This window comes from Dipodomys ordii, unplaced genomic scaffold, assembly GCF_000151885.1.
Source record: "Dipodomys ordii isolate 6190 unplaced genomic scaffold, Dord_2.0 Scaffold69, whole genome shotgun sequence".
Lineage (NCBI taxonomy): Eukaryota > Metazoa > Chordata > Mammalia > Rodentia > Heteromyidae > Dipodomys > Dipodomys ordii.
In genome coordinates this window covers 57,957-68,566 of record NW_012267285.1, presented here as the reverse complement: position 1 = coordinate 68,566, position 10,610 = coordinate 57,957, and the positions used below count along the sequence as shown (strand labels likewise).

At 45.1% G+C, this 10,610-nt stretch overlaps 1 protein-coding gene across 1 annotated transcript in view; it reads right to left on the bottom strand.

Moving 5' to 3' along the window:
* The window catches only part of LOC105991010 (alpha-1-macroglobulin-like), an 88,002-nt gene that overhangs the window by 74,732 nt on the left and 2,660 nt on the right, over window positions 1-10,610 (bottom strand). The window lies entirely within an intron of this gene.

The following is a 10,610-nucleotide window of genomic DNA, read 5'->3' as shown; positions in this document are numbered from 1 at the left end:
AGGACTCACATGGCGGAAACGAACTCAGAGCCGTTTGTCCACTTCCACGTCTTCCCCGACACTGAGCAATGTAGTCCAATCCAGTAGAGATGTCTGTCACGCTCCAGAACGTCCCGCAGGAGCCTCTGGGATAGAAGAGACCAGAGGACAACATGACATTTTTGGTGTTAATCCTGGCCCTGGGTGCAGTTCCTGAGCTTTTTTTGCTCAAGACTAGCGCTCTACCACCTGAACCACAGCTCAACTTCTGCTGTGTGGAGCTAAGAGTCTCACAGACTTTCCTTCTTTCTTTCTTTCTTTTCTTTCTTTCTTTCTCTCTCTTTTTTCCCTCTTTCTTTCTTTCCCTCTCTTTCTTTCTCTCTTTCTTTTCTCTCTCTCCCTCCCTCTCTCTCTCCATTTTCCTCTCTCTCTCTCTTTCCTCCTTTCTTGTTGGTTGTGGGGCTTGAACTCAGGGCCTGGGCGCTGTCCCTGAGCTCTTCAGCTCAAAGCTAGCACTCTACCACTTAAGCCACAGCACCACTTCCAGTTTTCTGGTGGTTCATTGGAGATAAGAGTCTCACAGACTATCCTGCCCAGGCTGGCTGTGAACCGTGATCCTCAGATCTCAGTCTCCTGAGTAGCTAGGATGACAGGTGTGAGCCACCAGTACCAGTTCCTGATTTTATTCTACGCACTCCTAAAACCCACTGTAGCAACACCCTCACAGTAAGCATATCCTCAATTCTCTAAGTGCCTCATTCTGCCTTCTCTGTGGTATTTCTCTTTCTCAAGACAGATACACATATATCCACATTAATACATAGATGTAGATCCCTAGATATAAACATAAAGATAGGTGAGTTATACAGATATACATACAAAAATTGGGTCGACATGAAAAGATTGATACATGCATGCAAATATTACAAACACAAACACAGAAACATAGATACAGAATAGAGACATAAAAGTAGATGATAAATATTGAAATAGATACATAAATACAACAATAGAGACAGAAATGATGGCTGGATGGGTGGATGGGTGGGTGGTGTGTGATGAATGGATGAGGGATGATGGGTGGAGCCTGGATAGTGATTGGATTATGGATGGATGGATGGTGGATGGGCTAATAGATGGATGGTGGATGGATGATGGACAGATGGATGGTGGATGGATGGTAGATGATAATAATGACTGGATGGTGGATAAAGGATGACAAATAGTGGATGATGGATGGATGGTGATGGATGGATGATGGATGGATGGTGGATGGATGATGGATGGATGGTAATGAATGATGGATGGATGATGGATTGATGGTGATGGATGATGGATGGATGATGGATGGATGGTGATGGATGGATGATGGATGGATGGTGATGGATGGATGATGGATGGATGGTGATGGATGGATGATGGATGGATGGTGGATGGTGGGTGATGGAAAGGTGGATCGTGATTGGAAGGAAGGATGGATGCATGTAGACAAAGGCATATCGAGTCTCTGCTCTTTATTCTCCTGCAGAATAAGCTTTGCAAATCTCAAGTCTCCACTTGCACGACATGGATTCTTTGGTGAAATTCCAGAGGTCCTGGCACAGGTCACAGGGTGTGGAGTGCCAGGAAGGCGTCTCCCCTCACCACTCACCAGCTCCTCCCCATCGCGAATGAGCAGCAGGTTACATTGCTTCGTGGAGCAGTAGGTCAGACTGTCATTCCAAGACAAAGGTGTACGTGATAGAAATAGGCACTTCTCTCCAAGTTGATGCCAAAACACAGGGCACGCTGCCATGGCTGGTCTCTCTACAGAAGAAACTGGAAGAGGTTCAACTTCCACCCAGCCCCCGCTGAATCACAGCCCGCCACACACACACACACACGCACACACACACTCACCCAAACAGGACTATTTCTCATTTTCATCAAATTCATAACCAGTGTTAATTTTCCTAAATAGACAGCAATATTTAACTCACCTAAAAAGTGCACGTCTAAAGCCAAGTATGTGGCCAACAGTAACCAATTTCACTAAATCCAAGAGAAAGACCACAGGAAGTATTGTGAGAAAATTTCTGCCAAATGTCGTATTCATCCACAAATACAAGTTGCTGAATAGCATTGTTTTTCAGGAAGGATTTTTTCTTCTTCATTTTTTTTTTCGGTGCTGGTCCTGGGGATTGAACTCGGGGCCTGAGTGCTGTCCCTGAGCTTTTCTCCTTCAAGGCTAGCGCTTTACCACTTGAGCCACAGCTCCATTCCTGCCTTTTTCTATGCATGTGGTACTGAGGAATCAAACCTAGGGCTTCATGCATGTTAGGTGAGCGCTCTACCACTGAGCCACATTCCCAGCCCTCAACATTTCCCCCCCTTTAATTTAGTCAAGCATGAAGCCCGCATGTGAATGGGGTCCTTGTGTGTGGTTATTGAACACATGATATTTACCCTGTGTTAGCCGTCAGGAAATTCAAGGTAAGACAATTTATCTGTTTCTCAATCCTGTTTTCTTGAATGTCCATAGTACCCTCTTCTGTTGGCGACCTTTGTGTTAAGTATACCCCTAGCAAAGAACACATCAAGGGGTTATATATTGAAATATGTGTTTAAATGGATGCAGGATGCCCTCAGAGTTGCCATGGAGACGGAGAGCAAGTTCTGAGATCCCAGATCCTGCCTCACTCACCTTCCATGCTCAGCCTAAACATGACCAGGACCAGCAGAGTTATACAAGCACACGAAAGCTTCAGTGCTAGCCTGTGCCAAAGGGCCTCCGACACACATCTAAAAAGAGCAAGAAATACTTATTCAGCTGGGGGATGGTGGTTCACGCATGTCATCCCAGCTACTCAGGAGGCTGAGATGTGAGGATGGTGGTTCAAAGGCAGCCTGGGCAGGAAAGTCTGTGAGACTCTAATCTCCAGTGACCCGCCAGAAAACTGGAAGTGGTGCTGTGGCTCAAGTGGTACAGCACCAGCCTTGAGCAGAAGAGCTCAGGGATAGCGCCCATCCTCTGAGTTCAAGCCTGACAGAAAGAAAAAACAAATCAAAAACAAAATAAAAAACATATGTGTGTGCTACATATAAAGAGAGAGATGTATATGTATGCACACACACATATATGTGTGTGTGTATATATATATATATATATATATATATATATATATATATATGTACTTGTTCCATTCATGTGGCTACACTGGCATTAAAATGAACAAGTTTGTATAGCATATGGATAATCCAATTAGATAGGGATTTTAGTATAGAAAAGCATTAGATTTTTTTCTCACTAGTTTTTGTTGTTCTTGTTGTTTGTTTTTGCTAGTCCTGAAGCTTGAACTCAGGGCCTGGGCCCTGTCCTTGAGCTTCTTTGGCTCAAGGCTAGCGCTCTAGCACTTGAGCCACAGCACCACTTGCAGCTTTTTCTGTGTATGTGGCACTGAGGAATCGAACCCAGGGCTTCATGCATACTAGGTGAGCACTCCACCACTAAGCCACATGCCCAGTCCTCTCACTATTTTTCATTTGTGTATGTGTCTGTGCATGTGTGTCCACGTGTGTGTGCTTATTGGGCTTGAACTCAGTGTGTGTTATCCACTAAGTTCACAGAGGACACCATTCACCATTTGACCATAGGGAAAAATAGATCGCTACTCAAGTCCATCAGGACTTTGTGGCTGGGCTGAGATCAACCCCCCGTTGTGTGGTGAGAGCACTCAGCATGATGTTGCTTGTGGTTTCACAGCAGAAGGTTGTTCTGTCGCCATTGTCAAAGTCTACATTTTGCTATAAGCATCTTCTACTTATTAGTTTTTAAATTTTTCTTCTTGTTAAGTTCACTTCGAAGGTCTCATTGTGTGGGCTAATGGATGACAGATCCGATTTTCGACACTCACAGCTTTGGGCCCCTGGATAAATAATGTTTAAGGGACACCTCCTATTTCTCGTCTAAAATCGGGTTTCCTTTCTCCCCGTGCTGTCTGTACACCCGCTGACTGGGGCCAAGGGTGAGGAAGAAAGTGAAGATTCACCTTTCCCATGTAAAAAGCAGCCAGCTCTGCCAAACACGCTTCCCCAGAGCCTCATGGGAAAATGGCAGTGGGATTTACCTGATGGAAGAATGCTGTGTGTCAAGAGGAAAACTTTGCCTAGCAAGGTTCTGAGTTCAAATCCCAATACCAAAGAAGGAAGAAAGAGAGATAGAAAAAGAGAGAGAAACAAAGAGAGGAAAAGAGAAAGAGAGAGGGAAAGAAAGAAAGAAAGGAAGAAAGAAAGAAAGGCAGAAAGACAGAAGGAAGGAAAGCAAAGAAAGCAAGCAAAGAAGGAAAAAAAGATAAAGGAAGGAAGGAAAAGAAATGAAAGAAAGAGGGAAAAAAGAAAAAGGAAGAAGGAAGGAAAGAATGAAGAGAGGATAGGAGAGAAGAGGAGACAGGAACTCACACCTATAATCTCTGCTACTCAGGGGATAGAGATCTGAAGATCTTGATTCCAGGCTAAGCCAAAGCAGAGAAGCCCAAGAGACTCATCTCCAATTAACAAGCACATAGTCAAAAGTAGAGCTGTGGCTCAAGTTGTAGAGCACCAGCCTTGAAGATACAAACAAAGGAACACCACTGGGACTGACACCAGGAAAAAAATGGCTTATAGAGTGACTGTATGACTCTATTTGTTTGAGTGTGTGTGTGTGTGTATGTGTGTGTGTGTGTGTGTGTTTCAGTGTTGAGGCTTAAACTCAGAGCCTGGATGCTGTCCCTGAGCTTTTGTCCTCAGGGCTGGTGTTTTACACTTGAGCCACAGCTCCACTTCTGGCTTTTTGGTATTTTACTGGAGATAAGAGTCTCACGAACTTTCCTACCCAGGCTAGCTTTGTACCATGGTCCTCCCATCTCAGCCTCCTGAGTAGCTAGGATGACAGGCGGGAACCAAAGTTGTCCAACTGAAAGTGGATAACTTCATTTGTGTCTATAAGAAACCCTAAAAATATAAGACATACCGTGAAATCTATTCATTACCCAACTTACAGAATTGTAACCCCCCCCTGTATGACACCTTAATAAAGAATAATAATAGAATTATATTTATAATTGAACACATATTAATTACATTAAAATACATGTAAATAATAAAATGTAATAATAAAATAGATTCCACCAATGGAAATTAAATTGGAAATGTAATTACAATGGTAATATTGTCAGAAAATTCTATTTGAATTCAGAAGAGAATACAGCAATATAATATATGTTTATGTAAATATGTACATATATCATAGTCAATATAACATATGGCTATATATAGCTAATGAAGTATTTTCTTCCTCAGTTTCTAGTCTCTTCTCCTCCATTCCAGGCCTGCCATTTCTAATATATGATTTCCTTGACTTGAAAGAAAACCTTGCATTTTTTCTCTCTTTTATTTTTACCTGCACTGTGACAGGATTTCAGACTCTGTGATATTTAAGGTTTCTGCTTTGAGATCAGGGATGAAAATCCTTGAATGCAACACTGTGACAGAATTTCAGAATCTGTGATATTTAAGATTTTTGCTTTGAGCTCAGGGACGAAAATCCTTGAATGCATCAAACACCCAAGAAGCTCTCTCACGCCATGAACTTCATGAACTCTGAAAACACATTAAATAGGCCTGGCACTGGTCGCTCACGCCTTAATCCCAGCGACTCTGTAGCTCCAAGGCAGCTTCTGGCAGGAAAACTGGTGAGACTCTTATCTCCCATGAACCAGCAAAAAGCCAGAAGTGGAGCTGTGGCTCAACGGGGAGTGAAGGGTTAAAGTACTTGAGGCCGTGACCATTTGTTGCTTGTTTCAGAGCAGAGCAACACATGGTGCTAAAACACCTGGTTGTGTGCCTTTATAGGACCTGAAAATCCTTAGCTCAGGGCTCTCCTTCTAGGCTCCGCTGTGTTGGAGTGTAGGACAAGGCCCAGGTGCAGCCCATTTAAATAAAACCTTAAAACAGCTGTAAAGTCTGACACTCAGTGGTCTTCTTGGTGGGGGTCCTGTGACCTGGGTATAACATATTAGTGGGGGCTCATCCCAGATCCCCCGAAAGACCCCCTGAGACCTAGGACTCCAAAGGTAAAACAGAGCTGTCTTTGTTAATTTGTCTTATCCTGCCTTTTGTCTGTTTTACTTTGGTTTTCCTTTGTGAGGACGGCCACTCTGATTTGTAAAGGGTTGTCGAAGATGACACACTTGCAATACAACCCTGGAGCAACTGGGAGACGTCCCAGATCCTCTTGTGGGGCGGGAGTCCAGGGAACCCCTCCATGTAGAATGGAGGGGGGTCCTTGGAACCCCTCCATGTAGAGTGGAGGGGGGTCCTTGGAACCCCGTCATGTGGAGTAGGGGTCCTTGGAATCCCACCATGTGAAGCGGGAGTTGTAACCCATCCATGTGGGGCGGGGTCCTTGGAACCCCGCGGTGTGAATTGTGGGGCAGGGGTTGGTTCGGTGTTGGTCCGGAACTGACCAAGAGGGCCTCCTAACCAAGGCCCAACTGGCCCACTGTGGGTCTGCTCCTTCTGCTGTGGGGCGTGGGTGTGGAACCCTGCCTGACAGGAGTCAGTGGACCAATTCGGGAGATATCCATTTCATAAGCCTTTTTTTTAGTGTCAGGTCTGCATGTGTTTTGTTTATACTGTTTATTGTTTTTTGGACTGTACGACTGACCGGACTAGAAACTATGGGCACTACTCCATCTAGCCCCCTAAACTTACAAAAAGAAGCTAAGAAAGAGGAAAAGAAATTGTACCCCCCGGTTTTCAGAGAGATAACTTGGAAGAAGAAATGTTTCCTCCCCCATACTCCCTTCCCAGGTTCCTTTCACAGAACCTGAGAATGATCAAGAGGAGGAGGGGGCTATAGAACCAGCAGCCAAACCCTCAGCAACTGCCCTTAAAGTTTCTGAGGGGTCAGTCACTCGATCACACTGTGGGAACAACCCCCCTTCTAATGCAGCTGTTTTTCCCTTAGTGCCATAGGTCCTGTGGATGCGGATGGTCAACAGCAACTCCAATATTGGCCATTTTCTACCAGTGATCTATACAATAAGTGCACCCAAAATGTCCCCTTTTTTGAGAAACCCCAGGATTTAATTCATTTGCTTGAAACTATTCTCTTTACTCATCAGCCCACTTGGGATGATTGTAATCAGCTTTTACAGGTCTTCTTTACCACTGAAGAGAGAGACCGTATCCAAGCGGTGACCTGGAAACATAACCCTGGCACCACAGGAGCGCCCATCATGGATCCTGCCCTGATTGCTGCCTATTTTCCTGAGATACGACCAACATGGACTATAATATGGTTGAAGGTAGGGAGCGACTCCTCGTCTACAGCCAGGCTCTGTTGGCAGGTCTCAAGGTGGCGGCTCACCGACCTACTAATATGGCCAAAGCTTATGATGTCAGACAGGGAGGAAGTGAAAGTCCGGCAGCATATCTTGAGCAGCTCATGGAAGCTTTTAGTCAATATACCCCGTATGATCTTGAGACCCAGGAGTCGGCTCAGATGATTACGTTTGTCTATATAAATCAAGCTGCACCAGACATAAAGCGAAAGTTGCAGGCTCTAGACAGACTTGGTGAAAAGTCTATTAGGGATCTAGTAGCCATGGCAAAAAAGGTTTACAATAAGAGAGAGACGGAGGAGCAAAGACAGAAAAGGAAGGACAGAGAAGTTGAGTGTGAAAAGAGAGACCGAGCCAAGGAAAAGAGGCCAGACTTGTTGCACTCACCACTATTGCATGCCGAGCATACCTGGTTTACAGGTGGCAACAGTTTCACTCGAGATAGAAAAAGGTATGCGGGCGCAGCAGTCAGCACGGACACTGAGATAGTGTGGGCAGAAGCACTCCCCCAGGGAACGTCTGCACAAAGAGCAGAACTAGTGGCACTAACAAAAGCCCTACAAATGGGAAAAGGGAAGAGACTAAACATGTACACGGACAGTCGGTATGCTTTTGTCACCGTGCATGTCCATGGAGCCATTTACCAAGAGAGGGGGCTGCTGACAGCTGAGGGAAGACTATTAAAAACAAACAAGAAATTTAAGCCTCATCTTGGCCTTATGGGAACCAGCAAATATTGCCATTCTGCACTGCCCTGGCCATCAAAAGGGAACTGATTCTATAACCAAGGAAGTAACTTGGCCGATCAGGCAGCTAAGGAGGCGGCCCTCCAGCCCAGAGCGGAAGTACTGACTCTAGTAGACCCAGGGCCACGAGCTTTGCCTCCTGAACCTCAGTACTCCCAAGAAGACTTGGAGTGGATAAAGAAAATTCCCATGGCTTATAAACCCCCAGACAAAGAAGGAAACAAAGACTGGTGGAAAACTGGTGAGGGGAAACTTATCTTGCCACAAAGATTGGGCAAGGGGATTCTTAAGAGAATCCATCGGGCCTCTCACATGGGAACCCGAAGAATGCAGGACTTGCTCCGACACTCGGAAGTAAAAATTAGGCAAGGAAATCAACTCATTGAGGACATTGTTAAAAATTGTAAAGCCTGTCAGCTCACCAATGCCCCCAATCAACCTATTATAAAAGGAGCTTGCCTCCGTAGAGATAGGCCAGGTGTGCATTGGGAAGTAGACTTCACAGAAATTAAAATGGAAAATTTAGATATAAATATTTGCTAGATTTTGTAGACACCTTTTCAGGATGGGTTGAAGCCTACCCAACAAAGCATGAGACCACGAACATTGTAGCTATGAAGATCCTGGAAGAAATCCTACCCAGGTATGGCTTCCCATCCACCATCAGGTCAGATAATGAACCCGCCTTCGTCTCAAAAGTAAGTCAGGGAATAGCCGCAGCACTGGGGATGGATTGGAAATTGCACTGTGCTTATAGACCCCAGAGTTCAGGGCAGGTAGAAAGAATGAATCAGACTCTAAAAGAGACCTTAACTAAAGAGACTGGGTATCGCTCCTTCCTTTTGTCCTGTTTAGAGTAAGAAATTTACTTTATCAGCTTGGCTTTACTCCTTTTGAAATAATGTATGGACACCCTCCACCCATTATCCCTAGCCTTCAGACTGAATTGCTTGCTGATTTGGATGATACTGAATTTCTGTGTAAGCTTGACTATTTACAGCAGGTGCATAAGAGTATGTGGCCCCAGCTTAGAGCATTATATGATTCTGCTTCTATTCCTACCCCCCATTTGTTTAAACCAGGGGACTGGGTGTTTGTTGGAAGGCACAACTTGAGATCCCTGGAACCATGGTAGAAGGGACATTACATGTTGCTACTGGCTACACCCACTGCCCTTAAGGTGGACGGCATTGCTGCTTGGATCCACTGCTTCCATGCCAGACCAGCTGACCCCTTTGCCCTGGATGACCATGGGGAAACATGGGAACTCTCCAAGCATCCTACCCAAGCACTCAACATACGTCTCAAGAAAAGAAAAATGGACTGATTGTTATTGGTATTGTTGTTTAATAGTATGGGTAAGGTCAGAGAGGGACTATACCCGTTCAAAATCAAGAGCTGTTGGAGTTTAGATTTTGGCTGGAGCCACGAGATTGTGTCTCAGGACCATAAGTCAAGGGGGAGGGAGGATGAAAGGTTAAAGTTCTGAGGCAGTGACCACTTGTTGCTTGTTTAAACTAAACTTAAGAGCAGCAAATTCTGTCTAGCAGAGCAACACGTGGTGTTAATCCAAACACCTGGTTGGTTGGTTGCCTTTATAGCCCTGCAAATCTTTAGCTTGGGGCTCTCCTCCTCAGCTCTGCAGTGTCAGAGTATATGACAAGGCCTGAGCTGCAGCCTGTCTAAATAAAACCTTAAAACAGCTGTAGTGTTTGACGCTAGGTGGTCTTCTTGGTGGGGGTCCTGTGACCTGGACACAACATGCCTAATAGTAGAATTAGTAACTTTTCATTGTTGTATGCCGTAAACCACAAAATCCTATGCCTAAGCAACTCCTAAAACTGCAGATAAAGCCGGTCAGTAAATAAGGGCAAGACGTTTGCACAAATGGTGCCTGTTTTCACAGGGCACCAAAAAATACCTGAAATTCCAGGGAGCCCCTCCTGGGCTCTGGCGATTGTTACCCAACAACCAGCCCTGCAGTTGAGCACTTATCCCCCTAAGTCACATTTGTAATTTTTCCCCAGTTTAGAGCACCCCAACCCTTAAACCACCCTATCCCCTACCCCCAATCCTTTCCTGCTCTCGAATGCACCAATTATACACCAGAATTATGTTAAGATTTTCCTGCCGAATGAAATGATTCACCACAAAATGTTATGACAACTGTCAAGCCCTGACCCCACCACTAAAATTGTATAAGAAAACCTTGCAGATTCGGGGCACTCAGTGTCACTATTACCAAGTGTTCTGAGGCCCGAGTTCGTACTCGCAATAAAACAACCCTTGCTTTTTGGCTTTGACTTTGGACTCTGATGGTCATTTTGGGGGGTCTCTGAATTTGGGGTACTTCATAAGGAGCTATGAAGCTGCATTTTTCTGCAGGTTGGGGACCTGAGCTCAGCCAATGGGAGCAGAGGGGCCTCAGCTTAGCCAATGGGAGCCCAGGGACAGGGCCTGCCACATGAGCTATGAAAGGTTGCTGACTGCTGCCTCAGGCCCAGGGGCTTTCTGCAGAAGG